Genomic DNA, 6,200 nt, shown 5'->3' with positions numbered 1-6,200 from the left:
TAGTTTTCTTCAGTCTGCGTTTGTTACTTTCATAAGAAGATACAAAAAGCTCCCCTCTATCCACACGTTAAACCCACAGTGGCTCTGTTCTTGATGGTATAGCCATGAGACCAGAGAGGTGGGAGACACCCCCCCCCCCCTTACAACTCTGCTGATACCAGTAAATCATAACAGTGAATTATATAGATCTGTCATACTTCACTAACTATTATGGAAAGTGATACTGCTCTTCAACTTTGAATTGATTGCCAATCATTTGTTGCATTTTGTTACATTATCTTGATACAATTAAGAACTTGGGAGAGGGAGGGAAGGAGAGACTCAGAGAACATCAAAAAGAGAGAAAGATTTCATCTGAAAGTATTAAACTTCGTACTATCATTAAGATGGCCTGTCTTTGATATTTTCCTCACCACTTGAATTGTGAAACCAGCAAGAAATGATGCAAATCTATTGCTCAATAAGATTTAGACGCAGGGCACATGATTCCATCGTTGCTTAATTCACATCAATATTCCTCTATGTATACTCTTTTGTACAACCAACTTGGTATTTGTTTGATGATTTGGTTAGGGATAGAGAGAAGCCCTTCCAACTTGGTATTTGTGGTTTTCATCGTCACCTATGTGACGCTATGGATGCATTCTGTGACCAGAGTCTTGGAAAAAAAAGTCTTAGTTATGTAAACATAATTCCAACAGGCTATAGACCGATATTATCTATATCGATTTTATCTATAGAATGACACTGTTTTATTGCTGGTCCGTTATCACAGTTTCTGTTCAATATTTCCTGTCAAAATAAAATGCTGGTCAGGGAGTAAAACTCAAAATTTCAACAAGAAATGGTGCGGGTTTACTGGTGAATCAGGGACATAAGGGATGACTGGACATTTCAATGAAGAATTCGAGTGATATCAAGAGTCACGTGGAACTTTATACTCGGCGTGGCTTAATAATATGGTGATTGAAACAAGCAAAAAATGAACAGGCAAACAGACAAACTACACTGAGATCTGCATGAGTTATCATGACATCATGTATACTGGACGGTGCACTTTTGAGCGGAAAACGGAACGAATGAGTCGAAAACATGCCCTCAGCATGTCGGGGGAAATAATTTACCACCAAACATGCCAATACCCGGTCATTGCAGCCCGGACATGATGGGTTGTGACTCTCCTACACACATGCAATCGGAAGCCGGTTGATTCGGGTCACTTCCCGAAGCAAATCAAATATCTCTTATTACGGACATAACCTGGAGATAATTTCTTGATATTTTCCATTTTCTTATTTCTTTTCTCTTTTTCCTTTTGTTTTGAGCTGAATCACCTTACATGCTTCTCCTGCAAGTGGTTATGACGCATGGCAGATACCGTATAGGCCTACCAAAGTTATTATTTTCCTACAGACTGGACAAAGAAAATCATAGGATGAATTTGAAACCAATAACTACAATTTGAGAACATCATGGAATACAAAAAAAAAGGACAAACAAACGTACAATCTTGTCTTTCATTTTCCATCACATCAATTGATAATTTACGGGTTTCAATTTTTAACCTATTACAGAGAAAAAGTCGACCCTCAAAGGGTAATTTAATGATTACAGTGTTTCATCTAACTTAAGTTGTTGATGACCGATGGTCAATGAATGAAGAAGTAACCCATCTTAAGTAAAAGACTAGAAAATAATAAAATATATTGTCATTTATCTTGCCACAGGACGCAATGAATTAATCAATCTTCAATATATTATACCTTTCTGTATCTTAATAATATATCATATCATATGTGATTTTATGAAATTTTATGAAATTAATAGATTGAATTGAATAATATATCATTGATAATAACCCTGTCTTACTACCTAAGGATAGATCATGCTTATACAAGTCAACAAAGTCAATAGAGTGCTCTGATAAACTCGTCGAAAGAATGAAACTTCGGAATGGATGAGATTTGTGATCAGGTGACAAATGAAAGCATCTTTTTTCTGGTGATAGATCCGAGAAATTTGCCAAACTTTAAGTAGTTCACTACTTTAGTAGTGACAAGAGAGCAAGCCGAAGACAAGACCTCGGTTACGTCGGTACAAAGTTTGACTCGTACTCCAGCATTTAGCGGTAAAGACTCACAATCTATAGGTGGACCTTATCATGTTTTATTTACACCGAAACCATTCTTTTTATTGTATATTGATGCACCTGTCCCGCACACGATCATAGCATGCATGTACCGATATAGTTTTAGGATGTCTATGTATACGGTGCGAGGTGAAGGACGTAGGCTAAACCAGAAGAAGAGAATTGAGACAGGAAGATAAAGGAATTTTCACGTTGGTTAAACGACAGAGAGATTCTGGGACAAATCGCTTGGTGAATTGGAACCAAGCGTGACTTAACGAAATCATATAAGGTGAGACTTTTAATTGGGTTATTGTTACCTGGTAAATCCGTCGTGCCTCAGACGTTAAGAATTCCACTTTGCAGCGGGGTCGTCTGGGGGTCTTGTCCTTCAAGATTTCCCCGTCCGTTGTTTCGCGTTCTACAACTTTTGAAACTTCGGGCTGATGAAGACACGCCTAGTCTCTTTTTTTTTTTTTGTCGCTTGATTGATTTATGAAAGATATAAGTTTCTCCTACAGCTCTTGTTGATAAGAACGTCGATCTATTATTGTCTCAAAATGAAGAGTATAATAGCAGACTGCGTGTCTGTGTGTGTATACATAACTATATTATTTGCCTAACAGCGTTTTTTTCTGTATTAAAGGATTCGCGGATGGTTTGAAATTGTTATACGGCATGTTGTGGAGGTATATCACGTTTTGTTAGGCCTCAAAAACAGGGATTTTAACAGCGAAAGGAGTCAGATTGTGACTTCAGTCAGCAATTTCATTTCAGTCTGTCAAAAAGAAAAACGAACCAACAAACAAAACCCATAAGCAACTGAATTTCAATTCGTACTTTCTTTCAAGGAATCTCTGCCTGTAAGCCAGGGTTTTTAATATCATGTTTCTGCATTGTGCCGATGTGCTCACTGGTTTCTTGCTTTCGAGAGAATATCTGGAGAAAGTAGAATCTGAAAGTAGCAATGAATTCAGGAAGGCAGTAAACTAGTAACTCCATGGTGCAAGACTGGAACTGAACAGCTTTCAAAGTTGAGCAGTTTTATGTTTTAATTTTGTGTGCCTGGTGAGACGTAAACAACCCTGCCAACCACACACACACACACACACACACACACACACACACACACACACACACACACAAAGATTCTTACCAGTCCCTTATATGATAGCGGGAGGAGAGTCAAGTTTTCCGATCCATAGAGTTCACGTAAAGCAGTGTCTTGTAGGTTTATTTCAAAGAAATTACAGGGGTGGTTTATTTTCTCCCGTGCGTCATTTCTGTGCGTCAGATCGAGGCGACCGCGCACATACATCCTCACAACTCAAGGTCACGAGAGACCAGGGTCCCGTTGCATAAAACTTTTTTAGCAACCTTAGAAAATTCTGGTTGGGATTTGCCCAACCTGAATTTTTTAAGGTTGCTAATCTACGCCAGTGTGTTATACTGCCCTCTTACGGGCAGTGTTTGAGAAGTATGTTAAATTGTTGTTGTACAATCTTCGCCCCTTTCGGCCGGCAGTTTGTGTTGCGTGAGCATAATAAAGATTGCTTAAACCTTAACTATTGTGACTGGTTATCCATCCCCGAACGATGTTCTTTTAATGGCGTGGTGGCAGCTACATGGGATCAAGTACCCTGCTCTTCCCTCATTACCGATGGATTTTATGCATGATATGGCAGCCAGTCGGTCGGCAAAACGTGTCGTGATAGGTAGTTATGGTTTGCTCGCATCTGCTGTAGTCCCATACATAGCCCTTGAATGGCTGTTCCCCGTCCCCTCTTGAGGCAACGACCTCGCACCCAGGCCCGAGAGAGAGGCCGCCCCTACCAGTACCAGTATTCTAACCAGAAGTACAATGTACCATGTACCTTACAGTGTTTGCGATTCTGAGTCAATTCAAATCAAAAGAAATGAAAGCAATGAATGGATGACTGAGGATGATTATGTCGGTCTTGATTATGATGATTTCTGTGACGATTATGATGATGAAAGTGAATATGACAGTTGTGATGAGCGCTTCGGGGACCCTAACCAACCTCGTCCCCATGAGGATAGAGTATTGCATGCTACTCGGTACGATGCTGTCAATCCAAGTTCATGTAGCATTACTCCTCGTTCTGTCCCTATGTGTATGAGTAGTCTTAGTGTTGGTGAGTCCAGTCGTTCTAATGTTAGACATAAGGTTCACAGTTGCCCAATATGTCTCGTGGCCAATCGCCCGAACCAGCATCACATCAGTGATTGCTCATTCCTACCAGAGCATGAAAGAGATATCATTACATGTGCTCGCCAAGCGGCGTCCGTCCTTGCCTACTCTGATTCCGTGTGTCCATATGACAATTATCTGGATGATTATGATAAGCTGGAGTCAGAATGTAATTTCTCAGAAGTTGAATGTTTTGATGATCTTCATGACAGTGCTTTGTCTACAGATATCGTCTGCTTGTCTGCTAGGGTTTGTTTTGCTGATTCAGACAGTACTAGTCTTGGAGATGCAAAGGATATGTCAGATTTAGCCAGGTCAATAGGGTTTCAAGACAATTCTTACTGCTATGATCGTGGCTCATTGGAGTCGGATGAGTTCCACTTCCGGGTTGATCAGTCGCCACAGTTTCCAGTAGCTAGTCCCTCAGTGGTGCCTGAAAAGGCCTGTATGTCTCCCTACATTGATTTTGACCATGGCCAACAGAGTGTCCGGGTTACTCTTGTCAGCGGTTCTCCACAGAACTTGATTGGCTATTCAGTGTTTAAGAGTCTTGGAGGTGTTTTAACGGACTCTTCTGAGGCTTATCCAGTTGGCCGTTCTTCACTGTATGCAATCATTGGAGGGACGTGCCTTACACTCACAAGAGATGGGAAGGCATTTCTCTTTGAAGGGTTAGTTGTTGACTCTCCGGATGTGTTAGTTGAGGCAGGCATTCCGTTCATAGTGTTACATGACATCACCATCCGTCCCGCGAAGCACCGCATCACAATTGGTGATGGACCTTCCTACACCTATGGTCCTGATCCTACACCAGAGGCAGATATTCAGCTGTCCCGTACGCCTCCAATGTCTCTCAGCCTTCCCCGTTACAACCCACCTTCATCCATCCCTGATGATGTGACCGAACCTTCACCAGCCCGCAACGGTCACCACCAAGGCATAGGCCTACGCCCCTGTTCCCAGGATGCTGAACCTGCACATCAGTGTCTAGCTGAGTCTGAGCTAGCCATCATTTGCACCCCTGATGATGATTCCTGTGATGCCCTAGCCACACCCCGTCATCTCTGTGGCTGGCCAGCATGTCAGCCATCTTCAGATGTCAAGCAGTGTTCCTTGGACACCTCACCCCCTGATGAGCTTCCTGTGGATGTTCTAAACATCAGTGTTGGTAGCACTACCACTCCTCATCGACACGGTGGCCCCCCAGACCATCCTCGCATTATCGAGATCAACGACCCTCCTGGGCGCCCCCCAGATGCCTCAAGTGGACCCAGTGCCTTCACCAATGCCTCCACTCCTAGTGGTACATCTCGCTTTCCACGGGGCGAGAAGATTCCTGCACGTCGTCTTCATCTTAACACACCTGTGATGTCTCCAACCTCAGACATTGCTCCTCACCCTCAACCAGGTCACTACACGTGCTTGCTTGTAGGACCCCCTCCTGGCCGTCCTCCCGACATTGACTGTTTATCCAGAAGTTGATAACCTCCACTTGTGACCTCGGCTACCGGATGTTTCTGGACTCTGATTTGTTACTTGAATTATGTGTTATATACTACTTCACCTTTATCAGTTTTGTTAAATTCATATATTTGTGTATGTAATAGGATGAACGGACTGTTTTCATTGAAATACCAAAGGATTTTTAAGTTTATGGAATATTTTTTTACCACAATGTCTAAAGTACGTGTAATTAGTGTTCCGAAGTGAGAAACAAACTTGCGATGTATAAGTTTGTGATTCATTATGTTTTATGCCCAAGGTAATATTGTAAATTTTAGTTGACCAATTATGTTACTTACATTTGAATTTTTTTCTGACAATGAGTGAAGTTGTGTGTGAATTGTGTAGTTCTGCATC

Source organism: Diadema setosum, chromosome 2 (genome assembly GCF_964275005.1).
Source record: "Diadema setosum chromosome 2, eeDiaSeto1, whole genome shotgun sequence".
NCBI classification, from domain to species: Eukaryota; Metazoa; Echinodermata; class Echinoidea; order Diadematoida; family Diadematidae; genus Diadema; species Diadema setosum.
The sequence above is the reverse complement of the archived record's forward strand: the minus strand, read 5'-3'. Positions refer to the sequence as shown.